Source organism: Erythrolamprus reginae, chromosome 2, assembly GCF_031021105.1.
Source record: "Erythrolamprus reginae isolate rEryReg1 chromosome 2, rEryReg1.hap1, whole genome shotgun sequence".
Classification (NCBI taxonomy): Eukaryota; Metazoa; Chordata; class Lepidosauria; order Squamata; family Dipsadidae; genus Erythrolamprus; species Erythrolamprus reginae.
Window position 1 is genome coordinate 184,998,730 of NC_091951.1, and position 23,968 is coordinate 185,022,697.

A 23,968-nucleotide genomic window follows, 5' to 3' on the forward strand; every position below is an offset into this window, starting at 1 on the left:
CAAAATCCAGATCGGCCAGGCTCCGGAACTCTTCGATCCCGAGAAATCGACATGGGACGAGTACATGGCCACCTTCGAGATCTTCCTCGAGGCGGCGGGAATGCAGGACGCCGAAGCCGATCGCAGACGGGCTATTTTCCTTAACTACTGCGGCGCAGAAATCCGCAGACTAGCCCAAACTCTCACCGAACCAGAACAAGCAAGAGCCACAGCGTGGGACGTCCTACAACAAAAACTGGCGAGCCACTTCAAGCCGACCAAACCAGCCATGGTTTTTCGGCATCAATTCCACATGATGGTTCAGAGGGAAACCGAGTCGATCAGCCAGTTTACAACGCGGCTGCGAACGGTACTTGCTCAATGCAAGTTTAAAGACCCGGAAGCTCGCCTCACCGACGCCCTGGTTTTCGGCATGAAAAGCAACACGGTGAGAAATAAACTCCTCATCGAAGAAGAGCCGACTCTACAAACCGTAATTAAACTGGCGCAAACCGCAGAAGCAGCCGACGCGGCGGCGAGAGAATTGAAAGAGCACGGAAGGCGAGAACTCATTGCAAAAATCGACTCCGCGCCTCCCAGCGCCGTGGAAACAGACAACCCCAGCCAACAAAGTTCCAGCGGAGACAACTGCCTCCTGGTGCAAGACCAGCCGAGACACCTGAGAGCTACTCACCCAGCCCCCTGCGCGGGCTGCCGGGGAAATCACCAGCGCCATCGATGCCCCTTCCGAGACGCTACATGCCGCCGTTGCAACCGGAGAGGCCACATCGCCATCGCATGCAGAGCAACAGCGCCAGAGGACACATTTGCCACACCGCAATACCAGCGACCTCAAAACCAGACCCCCCAAGCGCGAGAAAGGAGACCATTCCGCAACGCGGGTCAAAGGAACTACTCAACCGCTAACCGCGACTACTATAGAGGTAACTCTCAATTTTCCGTGAATAACACGGCAACCAAAAAGGGGGCTAAAATTGTTATATCACTGTTACTCAATAACCAACCTTGCTCAATGGAGCTGGATACGGGCTCTAGATATACCATCATGCCCTGGGAAAAATTTAAACTGTATATGCCTAATGTATCTAAGGCTGACCTAAATCAAACCTCTTTGGTGATTAGAGACTTTCAGGGGGGAGTAATCTCGGTCTTGGGAACAGCAAATGTACCTATCGCATTCAAGAATGTTAAATGTACCCTTCCCATGCTTATTGTAACAGGGGCCAAGCACTCTCTTCTGGGTTTAGCATGGATGGAACCACTGGGAATCGAGATTTCGGGTGTGTGTAATGTAAACTGTTATGATATGCCTAACTTTGTGAAAGAGTTCCCTGAAGTGTTCAGCCCCACACTGGGATTGTATAAGGGGCCCCCTATATCTTTCTCTATTGACCCCAAGGTCCCACCGATCAGACTAAAACCTCGCAGGGTCCCCCTGCCGCTCCTCCCCAAACTAGACATACAGCTGGACAAACTCATTAGCCAAGGTATTTTGGTCCCTGTGGAGCAGGGGCCATGGGAAACTCCCATAGTTACCCCTCTGAAGCCAGATGGCTCGTTAAGAGTTTGCGCTGATTACAAATCGACCCTAAACAAGGCACTCCAACACCACCCCTACCCCATCCCGGTTGTGCAACAACTGCTACACTCCCTGGGGGAGGGGAAAAGGTTCGCAAAGATCGACCTGGCGCAGGCTTACCAGCAACTTCCGGTCGATGAACAAACAGCAAACGCTCAAACAATTGTAACGCACAGGGGGGCTTTCAAATGCACGAGGTTACAGTTTGGGGTAAGCATAGCCCCAGGAATATTCCAGAGCATTATGGAACGCCTATTGTCAGGGGTAAATGGGGCCATTCCATACTTTGATGACATCTTAATTGCAGGGGAAAACCAGGAACAAGTAAACAAAAGAATAAGGGAAGTACTTAAGAGGTTACAGGACAAAGGTTTAAGAATCAAGCCTGATAAATGTGTCTGGGGAACCAACAGTATAGAATTCCTAGGATATAAAATAGATAAGGAAGGTATCCACCCCACAACAGAGAAGCTGAGAGCAATTAGAGAAGCCCCAGAGCCACGAGATAAGAATGAGTTGCAGGCATTTTTGGGCCTCCTTAATTTTTATTCCGTTTTTTTAAAGCAGAAGGCAACTGTAGCAGAGCCTCTCCATCGTTTACTCCAGAAGGAAGCCCGCTGGACATGGGGGAAAACTGAACGTGAAGCTTTTTCTCAAATAAAAAATTTATTAACCTCTAAAAGTGTAGTAGTCCAATATAGTGCTTCACTACCCATTAGGCTCACGTGCGAAGCTTCGCCGTACGGCATAGGAGGAGTCCTAGCTCACGTTCTACCTAATAATACAGAGGCCCCAATAGCATTTTTTTCTAGAACCATGACCAGCACAGAAAGGAATTATAGCCAGTTAGACAAGGAGGCTCTAGCATTAGTGGCAGGGGTAAAGAAGTTTCACAATTACATTTTTGGAAGAAGCTTTGAGCTAGTCACTGACCACAAACCCTTACTAGGCCTGCTAGCCCCCAACAAGCCCACTCCACCTTTCATGTCTCCAAGACTAATCAGATGGGCTCTTTTCCTCTCAGGGTATCAGTATGAGCTCACCCACAAGGGGGGGAAGGAAATCAATCATGCAGACGGCCTAAGCAGATGCCCCATAGCAGACTTAGTGGAAGACCCTGTTCCTTCCACAGATGTGTTAATGATAGAACTCGAGGAAAACCCACTAACCACAGCAAAAGAGGTAGCTGCACACACGCAGCAAGATCAAATCCTTAAACAAGTGGTGAACTGTGTTCTAAAGGGATGGCAAAATGATGTTGTGAAACCTGAATTGTGTGATTTTAAAAACAAAAGACTTGAATTATCGTATGTAAAAGGTTGTTTACTGTGGGGGGATAGAGTGATCATTCCCAAAAGCCTAAGGGGAAAGGTACTCAAAATGTTACATGTGGGTCATCCTGGGATTGTCAGGATGAAGAGCCTGGCAAGGGGGCATTTATGGTGGCCAGGGCTGGATGCTGATATTGAAAATTGGGTTTCAAAGTGTGATCCGTGCCAAGAGTCACGACCCAGTCCCCCCAAAACAACTCCGGCTGAGTGGGAACAGCCTGCTGGTCCTTGGTCTAGAATCCACATTGATTTTGCTGGCCCAGTGGGGTCTCAGTATTTTTTAATAGTGGTTGATGCTTCCTCCAAATGGTTGGAAATAATAGCAATGAACAACATAACCACAAGTGCCACTATCAAGGTATTGAGCAGACTGTTTGCATCCCATGGTTGCCCAGATCTCTTAGTGTCTGACAATGGGCCACAGCTAACAGCCAGGCAATTCGAATTGTTCCTAGATGGCCTAGGGGTCAGGCATGCCCTCATCTCGCCTTATTCGCCCTGGGCTAACGGATTGGCAGAACGTTACGTACGGGTGGCAAAGGAGGCATTGCGCAGATCAGGCCCTGGGGATGTGCAACAGAACTTGGACCAATTCTTACTCACCCAACACATTACCCCTAACTCGCACACACATGTAAGCCCTGCAGAGTTATTGATGGGAAGGAAGTTGAGGTCACCACTAGACAGGTTAAACCCAAGGTTCTGTGTTAATAATAACCAAATGTGTACAAAACCTGAAAGAGAAATGTATTTGGGACAAAATGTATATGTAAAAAGTTTTGATGGAAATGTAAACTGGATGAAGGGAATTATTGTTAAGCAAAATGCACCTAAGACCTATGTTGTTAAACTAGAGGATGGTCGTTTGTGGAAACGACACATAGACCACATTCGGAAGCGAACAGAAAATCAATTGCCACAAACCGCTGACATGGACTCTCCCCCTTCAACAGACTTTAGTACGTTGCCCGAAATAAGAGACACGCAAAGAGACTTATCGGGCCAGGGGGAACCATCCAGCGACGCCGAACCATCCTCGTCCTCCGAAGCCTTCGTTGGGCCCGCCAGGCCAAGTCCGCAACACCGGGAGAACAGCGGCGAGCCATCCTCCACAGTCGGTGGCGAAGGAGAAATTGAACTGCGCAGGTCAGCGCGAGCTCCTCAGAGGCCCCACCGATTGGACGACTTTGTCACATGGCTTTCTTGATGGATGTGTCCAACTATGAGGGGAGGGGTGTTGTATCCTGTAATGGCTACCTTGTAACTCTGTAAATAGTTTGTTCCTCTTTCAGCGCTGTCTGAGCCCAAGCAGGAAGTCGCTCCTGATTGGCTCAGACGCGGCCGGCTCTGGCTTTGGCGGGAACCGCAAATATATAAAAGGAGCGGTTTCTCCAGCCAGAGTCAGTCGGTACTCGCTGAATTGTCACTTTACCTTGCTGAGCTGTCACTTATTCTCTGAGCTGAATAAAAGTACCGATTGCTCCAAACCCTGTCTCTGGGTCTACTTCAAATTGTGTAGTTAAAATACTCAAAGCTGTTAGGCATTATGTAAACCAGCTCATGCGTGGGAGATCGGCTTATTTAATTTAATGTATTCGGCTTCTATGCTGCCCAATCCCATAGGACTTAGGGCAGCTTACAACAATAAAACTACAATAGAACAATAATAAAAAGAAGTCAAACAGCAACAGTAAATAAAACTCCATTATGACCCTAACAAACCCATTTACAACCCCCCCACACACAAAACCCCCCACCAATCTAACAAACATACATACCAGGCAAACACAATTCGGGCATGTCTGATGTTAGAGTTCACGGTCCACAGGCCTGTCGACAAAGCCAGGTTTTAATAGCTTTTCAAAAAGCCAATAGAGTGGGAGCAGTGCGAACATTGGGGGGGAGTTGATTCCGTAGAGCTGGGGCGGCAACAGAAAAGGCCCTTCCCCGCGATCCCGCCAACCTACATTGTTTAGTCAACGGGACCTGGAGAAGACTGATTCTGTGCGATCTAATAGGCCTCTGGGAGGCATGTGGCAGGAGACGGTCCTGTAAATTCAAAGTCTGCCTACCGTTTTGCATGAAGCTGGGCATTGTTGATGTTATTAGAGTTTTGTTGCTGCAATGCCCTGCAGTGTCTATGGAGATTCTCAAGTCATACAGATCATGGTTGACCCTAAGGCGCTTTGTCAAGAGGCAACTGGACTTTTTTTTTCTTTGAAGACATTTCGCTTCTCATCCAAGAAACTTCTTCAGCTCTGATTGAATGATGGGCAATGGAAGGATTTATACTCATTGTAAAAAAAAAAAAGCCCTGTCATGTAGGATGACCACCCATTTGCAAGGAGTATAAATCCTTCCATTTCATTCCATCCAGTCAGAGCTGAAGAAGCTTCTTTGATGAGAAGCAAAACATCTTCAAAGAAAAACAAGGAGGTCCAGTTGCCTCTTGAAAACAAAAGCACCTTTGGGGCAATGCCCAGAATGGATCTCAGGGCATTGTTGTTGTTTTTTTATAGCTAGGTTTCCGTTCCATCCCACGTTTCACATAAAAAATAGAAATGGTTTTATTTTTAAAAGTGGGAAGTTGTCAGTTTGGTCTAGCGGTTAAAGCGCCTGATTAGAATCCAGCAAGAGATTTGGTTTCCTTGGGCATGAAAACCGGACGGGTGACTTTAGGCCATTTGAATGTCTGCCTCAGCCCAGCTGGGTCATTGTGGTGAAAACAGAAAGAGGAAGGAATATTGGTTATGTTTGCCATTTTGAGTTATTTATTCCAAATTTTATAAAAAAGATGGGCTGTAAATAAATACCATGCTGAAGAACTCCATTCTGAATCTCTATGACTTTTTAAGAGAAAGGAAGTTAATAAACTGGCGCTGTCTCCTTGCCATAAATACATTCTAGAAATTATATGACAGCTGTCATGTCGCATTCTAATAAAATAGACTCACTAATATGATTTGCATTTTGACTGCTTTTGTAACACATGGCCTTATTGTTCTGCTATTCTTATAGAACTTGAATGTGGCCCTGATGAAAATTGTTTTGAGAATAAGCAAGCCACACAGTAACTAGCAAATTTAACCATAATATCTCAGAATTTGAAATATGCCTAGAGGTCTAAAGAGAATGGGGACCACTGTTGTAGCATGTGTGATCACAGCTTTTAACATGAAATGGCACTAATACACTGCACCTGTTCCATGTCCTCCCTGCAGCTGTTCCAAGCAATCTATTTACTGCTTGTATAAGATCCAGCATTAACTTGTTTGCAGTAGGCAATAATTCAGGTTTGCATGAAGAATGAATCATACATTTAATTGCATTGACTAATTAAAAACAGGACTTAAACTGATACTCGCACATAATGACTATTGCAGCTTCTCCAAAGCCACGTGATCAGAATTGGGGTGCTTGGCAGCTGGCATTTACAACTGTTGCAGCGTATCAGAGTCGCCTGATCTCTATCTGTGAACTTCCCAACCGGCTTTCCATGATCAATAGAGGAAGCTGGATTCGCTTAATGACCCTATGATTTATTTAGCAACTGCAGTGGTTTGCTTAACCGCTGCTGCAAAAAAAGGTTGTAAATTCATATGTGTCCCATTAAAGAATCAGAACAGAAATTCTGGTCTCTGTTGTGATTGTAAGCACAATGATGTTGATTGGTTTATGGCTGCTCATGAGTACGTGAAACAGACACCTTGCTTTCTCTCATTCTAGCTAAAATCTAAAATCTGTGTTTTCCCTGGTACTTATTTCCTACACAAAAGGGAAGTTTCCTAGCAAGTCAGTTATGCAGGAAGAATTGTATAAATATATTCCCATTCTGCCAGACATCTGCAGCAGTGATTCAAAAGACAAAAATAGGAGAGGAGAGACAAACACTATAATATATAACACAATATATTATAAACAGATTTGTTTCTCTTCTGTAAGGTTTGGCAAATTTAGCATATTTTGAAAGGATTGGTTTTTTTATACTAATTTCAGATTTAGCCAGTAGTGCTCACTTGATAAATTCTAATAGTCAATTTAACAGTGAGTTTCCCTTTTCTGAATCCAGTGCTATACCACTTGCAGCCACTGTGATAGTGGGCCTATCATGTGTGCAGAAATCTGTACATTGGAGATTTTATTTAATTTATTTATTTATTTATTGGATTTGTATGCCGCCCCTCTCTGCAGACTCGGGGCGGCTAACAACAGTGGTAAAACAACATGAACAATCCAATTAATAAAAACAACTAAAAAACCCTTATTATAAAAAAACCAAACATACACACAAACAAACATACCATTCATAACTTGTAATAGCCTAGGGGGAAAGGATAACTTAACTCCCCCATGCCTGGCGACAAAGGTGGGTCTTAAGTAATTTGCGAAAGACAAGGAGGGTGGGGGCCGTTCTAATCTCTGGGGAGAGTTGGTTCCAGAGGGCCGGAGCCGCCACAGAGAAGGCTCTTCCCCTGGGGACATTGGTCGACGGGACCCGGAGAAGGCCAACTCTGTGGGACCTTATCGGCCGCTGGGATTCATGCAGTAGAAGGCGGTTCCAGATGTATTCTGGCCCAATGCCATGTAGGGCTTTAAAGGTCATTACCAACACTTTGAATTGTGACCGGAAACCAATCGGCAGCCAGTGCAGGCCACGGAGTGTTGCAGAAACGTGGGCGAATCTAGGAAGCTCCACGATGGCTCTCGCGGCCGCATTCCCGCATTCTGCACGATCTGAAGTTTCCAAACACTTTTCAAAGGTAGCCCCATGTAGAGAGCGTTGCAGTAATCGAACCTCGAGGTGATGAGGGCATGAGTGACTGTGAGCCAACATTTTAGATAATTTCCTTTGCATTATGTAAAAAAAGAAAGCAGACATGTCAACTAAATATCCTCCCCTCATTGTTTATGCAATATGTTAGTCATTTTTATTCAAATGCCATTTCTGGTATACATGAATGTCAGTGCTATGGAGAATTTAAACCAGTGTTTTTCAAACTTGGCAAATTTTAGGACTTTTGACTTCAATTCACATACAGTAATTCTTGGTGGGGAATTCTAGACATTAAGGTTTCCAGAAGTTGCAGAAATTGAGAAACACTGAGTAGAGCTGAGGAAATATACACTCCTGCCAGCCATAAAGCATCCTAAGTGGTCTTATATAAGTAATAAATTGTCAATCATGCCTAGCAATATTATTGGGGGAAAGAGATAGTACTGACAATATTGCAAGCTGAGCTCCTTGAAGGCATCTATAAAACAATTTTTAAAAGTCACAATTTGCAAAGGAAAAATGATATTAGGATGCCTCTGTGAAGATGGGCAGTTTTAAAATTTGATAAACTACATAAATTATTTTTTGTTAAGTTGGTCCTTTCAGGTGTTTTAAACTGCAGCTATCCACCATCTCCAACTAGTATTTAAACATACTGACTTTGGCCGTGATAGGAATTATTGTGCAACATTCAACATTAACTTAGATGATTTTACAAAGAAAATTCTGTTAAGGGTTATTGCCTACAATTCCTAAAACTAGAAACATAGAAACATAGAAGTCTGACGGCAGAAAAAGACCTCATGGTCCATCTAGTCTGCCCTTATACTATTTTCTGTATTTTATCTTAGGATGGATATATGTTTATCCCAGGTATGTTTAAATTCAGTTACTGTGGATTTATCTACCACATCTGCTGGAAGTTTGTTCCAAGGATCTACTACTCTTTCAGTAAAATAATATTTTCTCATGTTGCTTTTGATCTTTCCCCCAACTAACTTCAGATTGTGTCCCCTTGTTCTTGTGTTCACTTTCCTATTAAAAACACTTCCCTCCTGGACCTTATTTAACCCTTTAATATATTTAAATGTTTCGATCATGTCCCCCCTTTTCCTTCTGTCCTCCAGACTATACAGATTGAGTTCATTAAGTCTTTCCTGATACGTTTTATGCTTAAGACCTTCCACCATTCTTGTAGCCCGTCTTTGGACCCGTTCAATGTTGTCAATATCTTTTTGTAGGTGAGGTCTCCAGAACTGAACACAGTATTCCAAATGTGGTCTCACCAGCATTCTATATAGTGGGATCATAATCTCCCTCTTCCTGCTTGTTATACCTCTAGCTATGCAGCCAAGCATCCTACTTGCTTTCCCTACTGCCTGACTGCACTGTTCACCCATTTTGAGACTGTCAGAAATCACTACCCCTAAATCCTTTTCTTTTGAAGTATTTGCCAACACTGAACTGCCAATACAATACTCAGATTGAGGATTCCTTTTCCCCAAGTGCATTATTCTACATTTGGAAACATTAAACTGCAGTTTCCATTGCTTAGACCATTTATCTAGTAAAGCTAAATCATTTACCATATTACAGACGCCTCCAGGAATATCAACCCTATTGCACACTTTAGAGTCATCGGCAAATAGGCAAACCTTCCCTACCAAACCTTCCCCTATGTCACTCACAAATATATTAAAAAGAATAGGACCCAGAACAGATCCTTGTGGCACACCGCTTGTAACCTGACTCTGCTCAGAATACTCGCCATTAACAATAACCATTAACAATAACTAGATGAAGAGAGCCCAATTAAATGAGTCAAAATATTATACTCATTCATTTCTTCCTCAGAAAATAATCCAGAGCTAAATATCATTTGCTGAAACTTCCCCAAAAGAGATAAAATTATATTCTGAATCTCTAGATCTAAGATGAGCAATTATTTTGCCTTAAGAATCACATTTAACTAGGTTTTTATTTCTTTGAAGGACACAATGAATAGAAAAGTATTGCAGCACAAGCACAAGCTACATTATATATCTCTTAGTGAAACAGTCTCTTTTTCTGCACTTTGATTTGGGGGTTTTCATTATTGTTAGCTGTGTTGTAGGGCTTATAATACAGGTTTTGTGTGTTTTACATCTCAAAACTGCATCAGCCAAATTTAGCAGCATGGTCAGGTGGCAGAAAAGTGATATTTTATGTATCCTGCTATGAGGAATTAAATCCTAAAGCCATCACTTTATATTCTCCAATTTTTCCATCCATTCAATCACCATCCAATTGCTGGATCTCAATCTCTCTCTCTCTTATCCCCTATCCAGGATTGGATAAACTGCCTGGTTATAACAAGTCACAAGTCCTCGGAGAGGGATGGCATACAAATCCAGTAAGTAAGTAAGTAAGTAAGTAAGTAAGTAAGTAAGTAAGTAAGTAAGTAAGTAAGTAAGTAAGTAAGTCACTCATTAAATAAGTTTTAACATAAGACATCTCCAGTTGAATACTTGATTGATTATATCTGTTAGCCCTTGAAGGTAATCCAGATAAGATATTATGAGTGCTAATACTACCTTTATTGCAAAGTTACAATAACAGAATCTTGCAGATGGGAAACACTTCTCCCTTCCCCTTTCCTTCCCCCTTCCTCCCGGGAGAACTGGGGAGGGATTTTTTTGTGAGATGCTTTCTCCACTTCCATTCCAGCTATGGGTTGAGATATTTCTTATCCAATTGTTGTCCTGGCTGTATTTATTTACCACAATCTCTCAAATATTGTTCAATATTTTAGGCAAATCCTTAAACATCATTCAGTAATCCCAATGAACTAACTATACTCATTTATCTACTTTGTAGATGCAGATGTTTTTGTGCCACTGATGCCTTCTATTTTACGCCATAGATTTCTTCTAAATAAACTATATGTGTAATAGCGGTCTCAAATGTGGTGCCCTTCAGATGTATGGAACTACTTTTATGATAATTGCATTGTCAGGCTGAGTGGAAATTTTAAGCATCGTAATTCCAACTTCTAGACATCACCAATTGCCTTGGAAAGATGCCTGCCCATCTTTAACTGGAAATGTATTTATATCAGTTGCAGTTTCCTTACATTTCACTAGATGGCTCCAGATGCCAGGGGAAAGCCTTTGAGTAAAATCAGGCCTTCCTTTCTAATGTTTAGTTCCAGGAGTCTTTTTAGTTCCATTAGTGTATGGGGTGTTCAGGGTAGCACCTATGGTGTAGGGGCATCTCCTGTCCTTTTATGGCAGCTCATTTTAGAGCAGCTTTTAGGGCAGCTCATTCATCTTGAGGCCTTTCGTCCCCTGTCCAATTGTCTTTCCTTTCTCTCACTTATCATATATATTCTCTTTCTCTCATATATCCTCTCCTCTAAGTTCACTTTTACCCCTATATATATTACTACATGTCTATTTTTCTTCCTATGTATTTGTGTACTGTATTGGACAAATGAATAAATAAAATAAAAATAAATCTTTGTCCCCACCGGTCACTCAGCTCTCACCTGTGGCTCCTAGCAGCTGTAGCATGCGCAGTGGTCACATGCCAGGAAACAGCTTCAGCAGACTAGCCAAACCAGGTTGAGAATAGCCATTGGGTATTGACCTTTGGTGAGATAGCAACTTGTCTATCCCAAGCATGTGAAGACAGATTCCGGTGGACTGAACAGATGAAATCTACTAGATTAGGACAATGGTCATGAAGGCAGTCTCAGCAAGCGACATTATATGCTAAGAGCACAGCAAGACACGAAAGATGCCCTGGTCAAACACTGCACCCAGCCCATCTCCAAATGTCTTGACTCTTGTCATACTGTTGGAGCAAGATGAAATCTGGGAAGAGAGAGTGAGGCTGACTATGCGCACCTCTCCCTCGCTTTAATCCAAGTCACACACAAGTCCTGGCATCCACCCCCCAATTCCCATGAAAAGTCCTGTGGCGATGGGTGAGCGACAAAGCAGCAGGTGTGGATACACTGGGAGCTGTAGTTGTGGACCTGCACCCAGGCGAACCAGGTCTACAATAGATATCAAGGTCTTCTTTTAATACGATGGATTAACATTGGTTCCATCAGATGTTGCTGAATTCCAAGTTTGGAAATTGCTAGAGTGGCCAATGTTCAGAAATGTAACATTTGGAGTGTTCCCATGTTGCATCAGAGATGGAAGTAAATTGATATGAAATACAATTGTATTAACTATCTCCGTATCAAACGAAAGTTCTATTTCTTTCGGTCTTCCTATGTAAAAAATGTGGGGGGAAATAGTATAAGAATTAACACCGATATATATCAAAGGCTCGTCCTATTCCTTGCTACCATTTTTAAACTGAAGAGGGATTGTTTGTTTATTTAGTTGATCAGTCTCAGCAGCTATTCTAGGTGTACTATATAATTATGTATTTATTTTTATTTTATTTATTTATTTGTCAAACACGCATAGGATAGTAGTTTGTATAAACATAACATAAGTAAAAAGTAATGATAAAAGAGGACAATAGGACAGGGACGGTAGGCACAATGGTGCACTTATGCATGCCCCTTACAGACCTCTTAGAAATTCGGAGAGGTCAACTGTAGACAATCTAAGATTAAAGTTTTTGGGGTTTGGGGAAGAAACCACAGTGAATGAAACAAGGCAAAATATTGCTAAAACACAACAAGAAAACAACCGCAGCAAGCTACACACCATAAAATGTAGATCAATAGACAGGGTCACAAGCCACTTTGACCCAAGGCCTGCTGAAATAGGCTTTCTAAAAACACAACAGGATTGGAGCCACATGGATGAAGTGGGAGTACTTTTTCAGAGAATATTGTAGTTGCTTTGATCACAGAGGAGGGTTTATCTCACAAGTTTCACAACCTACTTCAAGATTGGGCTTAAAAGTATCCTAATCCTGCAAGAATTTACCAGGTGGGGGAGAAACAGCTGAAGGACGGCAGTTCCATAAATATTTGGCACTAAGCCACAAAGACCTTAATAACCACCAACTTGATTTTCACCCAGAAACCAAGTGGTTACCAGCAGAGGTTTTACATGGAAACAATATTTACCAGCATTACAGGGGCGTACATAAGTGCACCAGTGTGCCTTTCGTCCCATGTCCAATTGTCTCTCCTTTATCTCATATATCTTTTCTTCCTTTCATATATCTTCTCCTCTATTTTTATATCTTTTCTTCTATCCTTTTCTTTATATATATTAGTACATGTCTATTCTCTTCAATATGTATTGTGTATTGGACAAATAAATAAATAAAAATAAATTACTCGCATCACTTCCTTCTGCACCAGCCCTAGTTTCTGAATGGTTTTGAAGATCTTTGTTGGATTTGTGTCTGCAGCAGTTCTATGAAGCAGGTTATTGTTGGTCTCATTTCCAATCGATCTGAGGCTCAGAATTAGCCAGCTTTAAGAAAGATTGTGGGATTATTAAACCTGTTCCTTTACATGTGCAGAGAAACATAGTTTAATGATATGGTCAATAATAACTAGAGTTTATGGTAGCAGAAAAGGCCATTTAAGCTACTACAGTGGTACCTCGAGATACGAGTTTAATTCGTTCCGGACCTGGGCTCTTAAGTCGAGCAGCTCTTATCTCGAACGACTTTTCCCCATAGGAATTAATGTAAATAATTTTAATTGGTTCCAGCCCTCAAAAAACTCACAAAGTTAGTCTAAATTATGCAGAAAGACATGTTTTTAATGAAGAAATGTACATGTACATATAAATGAATAATGAAGTTTCTTTCACTTAACTTGTAAACTTTCTTAAACTTTTAAATTTACATATGTTCAACTTCTCTGCCACCCAATCCTGTAGGACAGAGGTCCCCAACCCTTTTTGCACCAGGGACCGGCTTTAAGCGATCAAGAGAGGAATGGGTGAATGAATGGACGGAGGGTGGGAAGGAAGGAAGGAAAGAGGGAAGGGACAGGAACAGAGGAAGGAAGCAAGGAAACTTATGAAAGGGGAGAGTAAGAGAGGAATGAGTGAAGGGAGGGAGGGAGGGAAGAAGGTGGGAAGGAGAAAGAAAAGAAGAAATAGAGGAAGGGAAGGTAAAAGAGAGAAAGAAAAAGAGCAAGAAAGAAAGCTGCAAGCACCCCCCCGAGCCCCCCAGGCCGGCTGCAACCTTTTAAAACACGCGCGCCGCTTCGCAGCTGTCTCCTGAAGCCGAACGCGGAAGTTAGCGTTTGGCTTCAGGAGACAGCTCCTTGGCGCTTGTATCCTAAATTTGGGCTTGTAAGTAGAGCAAAAATATCTCTCCCCTCCCAGCTCTTATCTCGAGTTGCTCTTAAGTAGAGCAGCTCTTATGTCGGGGTTCCACTGTATTCTATAATCATTATAGCATTAATATAGCTTTACTATCTTTGTAGTAACTTAGATACTTTTATTATGATGTCCACTTTTGTGGACTTAAACCAACATCACAAAATGCAGATTTTCGTTGGACTCAAATTCTGTATTCTGCATCTTTCCTGTACAAATTTGCTGCACTGAATAGAAAAAGACACTTCCATCCCCATGTTTGGTCAAGTAAAACCATTTATAAAGAGGAAGACACAAGATAGTCCAAGTTAGGGTGCTTCAGTTTACTGAAGATACTTAATTTTTCTTTTCTTTTTTTTTCAAGAATGATCTGATCATGGAAGAAAGGGGGGGGGGAGAAACCCGTATAAAAGTAATTCACAAGATATATGTGTCTCCTAAGGAAAATAACATAATTACAAGGAAAAGAAGATCTGGAAGCTACTTGGACCAGAATGAAAAGAATTACAGAATGTGACAGAAATGTCTCAGTAGTATGAAATGGAAGAGGTTCAGGATAATGAAGAAAAACAGATGTTAGAGAGTGAAAGCTACAAATATGGGGGAAATATGCAATGCATTTAATAAAAGAGCAAAAGTGGTTCTTAAAAGAGGCAAAGAAATGGAGATAGATTTTGATGGAAATATCAAAAATTTCCCATGCTGGCTGGGAGATTCTTGAAGTCTACATATCTTTAAATTGCCACGGTTAAAAAAAAATCTGATGTGGAGTAATGAGCTCAGCTGGAGAGTTGGAAATAAGACTACACGAGAAAACTCAAAGCTATCAGGAATATTTACCAGAATGGCTTGTTTTTCTGAAAGGTAAAGAATTCAAAAATTATAAGAGCAATATAGAATAACCCTTTGAGGACATAGTTGCCTGAATGAATTTTCCACCTGAAAGAAATCCATCATATCCTAAAAGACGACCCCTGTTCTCTTAATGATTGCATGTTTCAATAGGATACATTATTAATAATACTTTGCACAAGTATATGCGAAGTGAAATGTTTGTCTTGTGCTTATTGCAATCCTGCAATATAGGAATACTCATTTGAGGGAAGTATACTCAGTTTTACAGAATAGTCCCTTCACTCTGTGCATAACAGTGTTGTACACAATATGAGTTAAGAGTAACAGAAACAAATGCTAATTCATGTTTCAACTGGATAATTCATTGCTGAAGCTGTTCAACTTTTCCCTTTATTGTAATTGGAAGAATTGGAAGGAATTAGGTTTTGAACAAAAACTCGCTATTTATTCTGTGTCTAAAAATGGAAAATCTGGAGAAATTTTCTTCAGAGAATTTGTTGGCAGTGTTGTGTTTATAATCCATGGCAGGCTCCATGGCTTGGCCAGCTCACTTATATTTCCTATTTTCAGCCTTCGGAGTACGTTGTTGGGTAAACAGCCCAACCACTGCTTGCAATCCAAATCTAAAGATAGAAAATTACAGAGACAACTGCCAGAGGACAACATTGGATCTAGAGCAGAAAAAGCAAGTTGCCAAATTTCAAATTTTTATTTAGAAAGAAACATGATAGTGGGGAAAGTGAATTTGTTTGTTTACTTGTTTGTTTGTTTGTTTGCTTGTTTGTGTGTTGGTTTGTTGGTTGATTGATTGTATTTATATGCTGCTCACTCCAAACAGACTCTTTATTTTATTTAATTTATTATTATTATTATTATTATTATTATTATTATTATTATTATTATTAATTGAATTTCTATGCCGCCTCTCTCCGCAGACTCGGGGCGGCTAACAACAGCAGTAAAACAGTACAGTAGTCCCTCACCTATCGCTGGTGTTACGTTCCAGACCTGGCCGCGATAGGTGAAATCCGCGATGGGGAATTTATCGACTGATAGTACTTATTTAAGTGTTTATATTGTAATTGTTTGGTAAGTTTTCATTGTTTTAAGTGTTTATAAACCCTTCCCACACAGTATTTATATTAGATACAGTATTTAAATACAGTATTTACAATTTTAGATTTTTTTTTTTTAAAAAAAAACCTGCCGATCGAGTTCGGCGGGCTGTTTAAATCTGCCGATCGACTTCCTCAGAAACCCGCGATGAAGTGAAGCCGCAGCAGGTGAAGCGCGGTATAGCGAGGGACTACTGTACAACAAAATCCAATACCTCAGGGACCGCCTTCTGCCGCACGAATCCCAGCGGCCAGTTAGGTCCCACAGAGTGGGTCTTCTCCGGGTCCCGTCAACTAAACAATGCCGCTTGGCGGGACCCAGGAGAAGAGCCTTCTCTTTGGCGGCCCTGGCCCTCTGGAACCAACTCCCCCCAGAGATTAGAATTGCCCCCACCCTCCTTGCCTTTTGTAAGCTACTTAAAACCCACCTCTGCTGCCAGGCATGGGGGAATTAAGACTTTTTTCTCCCCCTAGGCTGTTACAACTTTATACATGGTATGTTTGTATGTATGTTTGGTTTTTATATATTAAGGGGTTTTAATTTGCTTTTAGTATTGGATTTTATTGTATATTTTCATGATTGTTGTCATCCGCCCCGAGTTTTCGGAGAGGGGCGGCATATAAATCCAATAAAACTTGAAACTTGAAACTCAATATTAAAAAAGCAGTTAAAAACCCATTATATAAAGACCAATCATACATACAAACATACCATACATAAAATTGTGAAGGCCTAGGGCGAAAGTGTATCTTAGTTCCCCCATGCCTGGCGGCAGAGGTGGGTTTTAAGCAGCTTACGAAAGGCAAGGAGGGTGGGGGCAATTCTAATCTCTGGGGGGGAGTTGGTTCCAGAGGGTCGGGGCCGCCACAGAGAAGGCTCTTCCTCTGGGTCCCGCCAAGCGACATTGTTTGGTTGACGGGACCCGGAGAAGACCCACTCTGTGGGACCTAACTGGTCACTGGGATTCGTGCGGCAGAAGCTGGTCCCTGAGATATTCTGGCCTGGTGCCATGAAGGGCTTTAGCATACAATGTCAGGGAAATCTACATGTGGTAGACACAATGTAGTTCTGACCGCCTAGATTGCTAATTTATTTTGTTTGGTGCTTGTAAGTCTATCTATAGTACACTGGGGGATGGGGCAAAGTAGCTTTACACCAATTAGCAGCGCTCAGGTTGTTGGCCCTTTTAGGCTCCTCCACCATTCTCACCTCGCCTTCTGTCACAATACCTCTTGTTCAGTCAGGTCTAGGACCAGCTTCTACTCTCTACATATTAACGCCAGTAGGTTTTTCCCACTGAAGTGGTACCCATTTATCCAGTCGCAATATTACATGCTTGTGCACAGAAGCTAGAAATCAAGCAATGGGAACTCACTTCGTCACACAGAACCGGACTCAAATGGCCAAAGTCGCAGACCATTTCTGGCCAACAGTTCCAGCATTATTAAACCACCGCTCCATTGCGTCCCCTCGTGAAAGTGAGCGTGATAAAAAACATAGACATTCAGGTGGCAGCTCTCTATGTAGTAGATAAGATTACTTAGAATTCGGCCTTCCCTAAATTTGGAGTTTCAACTTCTAGAATTCTACAGTGGCAGGGAGACTTCTATGAATTCTAGGAGTTAATTTTTCTAAATGGAATGGAAAAGTTGGTATGAGCATCACAAGGTGCTGTTGGTAGAGAATGACCAAAATGCCTTCCATTTCTTCTCACCAGCCTACCCCAAAGAGGATAGAAGGGCAGGTCAGCAGCAGGTCTGGTTGAACAACTGTCAACAGTAAGAACAATTGCCTTTGTTGGCAGGAAAAACAGGGAAAGATATGTTTCAGTCCTCAAACACCTACTGTATTCTTCAGATTATAAGATGCACTTTTTTGTCTCTCAAACGGGGGTGAAAATGTCTGTGTGTCTTATATGCCAAATATTGCTGATGCTGACACTCTATTTTGGGGCTTTTTCCATCTTTTTCCAGGCCTTTTTATGCCCCATGTTTGAGGCTTTGGGGCCATTTTGGAGGCTTCTTCCAGCCCATTTGTGAGGCTTTTTTGGGGCTATTTTTGAGGTTTTGGGGTCGGTTTTTCTCTCAAAAAGCAGGCCAAAAAAAACCCTCCAAAAAAAAGCGCCTCAAAATCAGTTTTTTTTAAAAAGCCTCAAAAATGTCCTCCCCCTCAAAAAATAGCCTAGAAAAGGGCAAAAAATCAGGCTGAAAAAAGCCCCTAAAACAGGCCCAAAAAGCCTCAAAAAGGCTGGAAAAGGACTGAAAAAAGACCTTAAAATGGGTCATACAGAGTCAAAAACCTTTGTGTTGTTTTCCTCTTCAAAATTTAGGTGCGTCTTATAGTCAAAAAATACAATATCGTAATACCTCGTCTTACAAACCCCTCGTCATATGAACTTTTCGAGATACGAACCCGAGGTTTAAGATATTTTTGCCTCTTCTTCCAAACTATTTTCACGTTACGAACCCGCCGCCGCTGGGATGCCCCGCCTCCGGACTTCCGTTGCCAGCCGAAGTGCCCATTTTTGCACTGGTGGGATCAGGGCCACCATCAGGAATTTTGGGGCCCCATACAGCCTAACTGTCTGCCCCCCCCCTGCCATTTTAAAACTATTTTAAGTCGCCAAGCCACTCCATCCCCCGGGGATCATTTCCCGCTTCACGCCAAGTGAGGCGGTCCCATAGGCCAGTGTTTCCCAACCTTGGCAACTTGAAGATATCTGGACTTTAACTCCCAGAATTCCCCAGCCAGCAAATGCTGGCTGGGGAATTCTGGGAGTTGAAGTCCAGATATCTTCAAGTTGTCAAGGCTGGGAAGCACTGCCATAGGCTATTTCAGGAACTGGGTTAAGCCGATTGTGTGGACTCGTCCAGGAGAAAGAAACAATGCCGCTTGGCGGGACCCAGGGGAAGAGCCTTCTCTGTGGCAGCCCCGGCCCTCTGGAACCAACTCCCCCCCAGAGATTAGAATTGCCCCCACCCTCCTTGCCTTTCGTAAGCTACTTAAAACCCACCTCTGCCGCCAGGCATGGAGGAATTGAGATACTCTTTCCCCCTAGGCCCTTACAATTTTATGCATGGTATGTCTGTATGTATGTTTGGTTTTTATAATAATGAGTTTTTAATTGTTTTTAGTATTGGATTATTATTGTATGCTGTCTTGTTATTGCTGTTAGCCGCCCCGAGTCTTCGGAGAGGGGCGGCATACAAATACAAGAAATAAAATAAATAAAAAATAAGTACCCCCAATAAAACTAGACTGATGGGAACCATGGCATGGTCAACTTGCTGGACCAAACTGAACAGTTAGAAACAACTGGTCTGCCATGCAACTTGGTCCCAAGCCCATTTAAAGGTGTGAAAGGGGAGAGGAAGAGAGGAAGGAGTGAAAGAAGGGAGTGAGGGAGGAAAGAAGGGAGGAAGGAGAAGGAAAGCAAGAAATGGAGGGAGGGAAGGAAAGAAAGAAAGAAAGAAAGGGGGAAGGGACAGGAACAGAGGAAGGAAGGAAGGAAACTTATGAAAGGGGAGAGTAAGAGAGGAAGGACTGAAGGAAGGGAGGGAGAGAAGAAGGTAGGAAGGAGAAAGAAAAGAAGAAATAGAGGAAGGGAAGGTAAAAGAGAGAAAGAAAAAGAGCAAGAAAGAGAATGAAAGAAATAAAAAGAGAGAGGGGGAATGAAAGAAATGGAAGGAGGGAAGGAACGAGAGAAAGAAAGAGGAAGAAAGAAAGCAAGAGAAAGAAAAAAAGAATGAAAGAGCAAGAGAGAAAGAGAGAAAGAAAGAAAGAAAGAAAAGGAAACAAAAGAAAGAAAGAAAGAAGGAAAGAAAGAAAGAGGAAAGAAAGAGAATGAAAGAGAAATAAAAAGAGAGGGGGAATGAAAGAAATGGAAAGAGGGAAGGAAGGAGAGAAAGCAAGAGAAAGAAAGAAAGCAAGATAAAGAAAAAAGAATGAAAGAGCAAGAGAGAAATAGAGAAAGAAAGAAAAAGAAACGAAAGAAATTGTGATTTTGACTATGCCGGCTCCTTCCCTCCCCCGCTCCCCACAAACCACCTACCCCTCTACCGCAAGAGGGAAGCGCCCGAGGCGCCGGGTTCTTCGCTTTCTCCCTCGCCCGCATCCTTCCCGCAGTGACTCACCAGGAGAAGGCTGGAGACCCACGCCGCTCCTCGGGGGGCCTTGCGGAAGGCGGCGGCGGAAGCCGAGAGCTGAGAAGGGCACGCCTTGCCCACCCTCGACGGAAGAGCTGCCCATCTAGCAGTCCCGCTGCCCCATTGCCCGGCAGGGGATGATGGGCAAGGGACGCCTCGGGGAAGGAGGGCAGGGCGGGAAGGGAAGGAGGGGGCTGGCGGGGGTTTAGGAAAGGGGAGCCCGCCAGGCACGAGGGAACGCTGGCCGCGCGGGGCTCCGGGGCCAGTCTTGCAGCTCCTCGGCGGGAGGAGCCGAAAGCCACCGGGAGAGGACTGGGCTCAGCAGGAGAAGCGGCCGGCTTCCCATAGCGATGGGGAGCTTGGCTTCCGGAGGGCCGAGCTCCTTCCGCGGCTGCCATCGGGGCTCCCTGCCTATCTGCCGGCCTCCCTGCCTTCTTTCCTCACGGGGGTGGGAAGAAGGTGGGGGCCGCGGTCGGAGAAGCTCCGCAGAGGCAGAGTTCATCGCAATCGGGGTTGGAGAGTTTTTGGCGGGCGCCGGGCCCCCCCCCATTATTCAATTTGGCCGGGCCCGTGACACCACTCCCAGTAGTACCGGTCTATCGGCGGCCCTGGGTGGGATTCTCCTGAGGCTCCCCTCCATTGGAAACCCCACCTCCGGATTTTGCGATGCTGCAGGGGAATTCCAGCAGGGGAATCCCACCAGTGCAAAAACGGGCGCTTCAACTGGCAACGGAAGTCCGAAGGTGGGGTTTCCCAGCGAGGGAAGCCTCAGCGAAATCGCAGCATTGCAAATGTCATTAAGGAACTGGTATTGCACCTAGTTCTAGTTTTTCCCCTTCCACTAAACATTAGTGGATGGCAGGAGGAGAACATCTGCCAATCATTCTCTTTAACTTGAATAGGGCTAAAGTGGGACTTGGGGGATATTTTGATAGATGACTAGACTGTCAGACATTCTCTGGTTTACTTTTGTTTGTGTGTACAAGTGTTTTGCATGGCTGCCTTTCAGGGGAGCCTGACTATCAGCTGATAGAGAGATGGATCGAATTGGACTGTTCCAGAAGAGTACTAAATGTACATTCAAAAATAGCATGAATGACAGCTGGTAGGCTAAAAGGATAGCTTTGCCATGAAGCAGCGAAGAGAAACAAAAGGACAACTCTCCTACTTCACACTACAGAACCCCACTTCTGCCACCCCTAGTTAGATTCTGGTTGGGCTGATTCAGGTTTCTGAGTTGCAGGTTGACTTGGAATTCTGGAAGGTGCAGAGAGATTCTGGTTTGATTCTGGTCTGCCACTAAGAGGGAAAATGGGGCATCCTGTATCAATTTGACATGGTCAAAGAGATAATGGACTGATCCTCTCCCAGAGGATTCCTGACAGAACGGCCTGCAAAGCACATCAGAACGAATCTACAGCAAAACCTGTATTGGAACACTTCCATGTTAAAAAAAATATTTATTTATTTATTTATTTATTTATTTATTTATTTATTTATTTATTTATTTATTCATTTGTCCAATACACAAATACATAGGAAGAAAAATAGACATGTAGTAATATATATAAGGGTAAAGTGAACTTAGAGGAGAGGATATATGAAAGAAAGAAAATATATAGGATAGTTGAAAGAAAGGAAAGACAATTGGACAGGGGACGAAAGGCACACCAGTGCACTTATGTACGCCCCTTACTGGCCTCTTAGGAACCTGGAGAGGTCAATCGTGGAGAGTCTAAGGGAGAAATGTTGGGGGTTAGGGGTTGACACAATTGAGTCCGGTAATGAGTTCCACGCTTCGATAACTCGATTGTTGAAATCATATTTTTTACAGTCAAGTTTGGAGCAGTTCATATTAAGTTTGAATCTGTTGCGTGCTCTTGTGTTGTTGCGGTTGAAGCTGAAGTAGTCATTGACCGGTAGGACGTTGCAGCATATGATCTTGTGGGCAATACTCAAATCGTGTTTTAGGCACCGTAGTTCTAGGCTTTCTAGGCCCAGGATTGTTAGTCTATTTTCGTAGGATATTCTGTTTCGAGTGGAGGAGTGAAGGGCTCTTCTGGTGAAATATCTTTGGACATTTTCAAGGGTGTTGATGTCTGAGATGTGGTATGGGTTCCAGACAGATGAGCAGTAGTCTAGGATGGGTCTGGCAAAAGTTTTGTAGGCTCTTGTGAGTAGAGTGAGATTGCCTGAGCAGAAGCTGCGTAGGATCAGGTTAACAACTCTAGAAGCTTTTTTGGCGATATTGTTGCAGTGGGCTTTAGCACTTAGGTCATTCGATATTAGTATTCCAAGGTCTTTTACTGAGTGTGGGTTGGCAGTGAGAGATTGTTTATTCAGTTCGTATGTGCAGTTTGGATTCTTTTTGCCGATGTGGAGGGTACCACCATTACATCTGATGGTGACTTAAAATTGTCTCTGGTAAAAATTGGGGAATCAGATGAGATTAATGTCTTCAGAACACAGCAGGAAAAGAGTTTGCCAGAGCTTGTTGCAGTTAAATGTAGGTGAAGAAAAGGCTTTAAGGGGAAAATTCAGACTGTCAAACTCCTAAGTGGAACCACTGTATTTATTAAAACAACTACAATGACAGACTTATTATCCAGATACTGGTGACTTAAAGCCCACTCCAACCCTGAAACACTTGTTCTTTAAATACTAGGTGAGAAGACCAAAACTGAGGATAGTTTATTCTACAGTACTTTTTTTATGGGATTTTACATAACATTGGATAGACCACTATAATTTGGGAAGCAGCATGTTAAAATGAATTGGTCATTCTATCTGATTTGGTTCTGCAACCCAACAAGACAGACACGGACTTCAGAGGTTAATCAGAACTGCAGAAAGAACTATTACTGCCAACCTGCTTTCCATTGAGGACTTGTATGCTGCACCAGTCAAAAACAGGGCTGTGAAAAGATTTATGGACCCTCATATCCTGGATATAAATGGTTTCAACTCCTACCTGCAAAACAACACTATGGAGCACTGCACACCAGAACAAGTGGACACAAGAAGTTTCCCCTCCAATGCCATCACACTGCTAAACAAATAATTTCCTCAAAACTGTCAAATTATTCACTGAGTCTGCATTACTAATGCTATTAATCTTCTCATCATTCCCATCACCCATCTCCTCTCACTTATGACTGTATGACTGTAACTTGCTGCTTGTATCCTTACGATTTATATTAATATAGATCATTTCCTGATTGCTTATTTGTACCCTCTGACAATCATTAAGTGCTGTGCCTCATGATTCTTGACAAATGTATCTTTTCTTTTATGTACACTGAGAGCAAATTCCTTGTGTGTCCAATCACACTTGGCCAATAAAGAATTCTAATCTTCTAATCTAAACTAAATTCTACACTAGGGACTTTTTTATGGTTTAGATTAGACCACTTCTGTACATACTGTAGTTCTCCTTCCCCAGGAGAAATTGGCATGTAGTTTAAAAATATTCTGTAATCTGGGTTTATAACATATGTGTGTGTCAGGATAGAGACCTTTTTTAAGGTCTTCTGTTTAATTTTATTCATTGATTGGATTTATATGCCGCCCCTCTCCGAGGACTCAGGGCGGCTCACAGCACATAAAAGAAAACAGTATACAATATAAATTATCAAAATCCAATTAATATAATTATTCTAAAACCCATTCTAAAACCCCTGGAGCATTAAAAATCATTCACATACGAACCACAAGCATAGCTCATACTCGTCGGCCAGAGGCTAGGGTCTAGTGACCCCAAGCCTGGCAGCATAGATAGGTTTTCAAGTTCTTACGGCAGACAAGGAGGGTGGGGGAATGAATCTCCAGGGGGAGCTGATTCCAGAGGGCAAGAGCTCCCACAGAGAAGGCTCTTC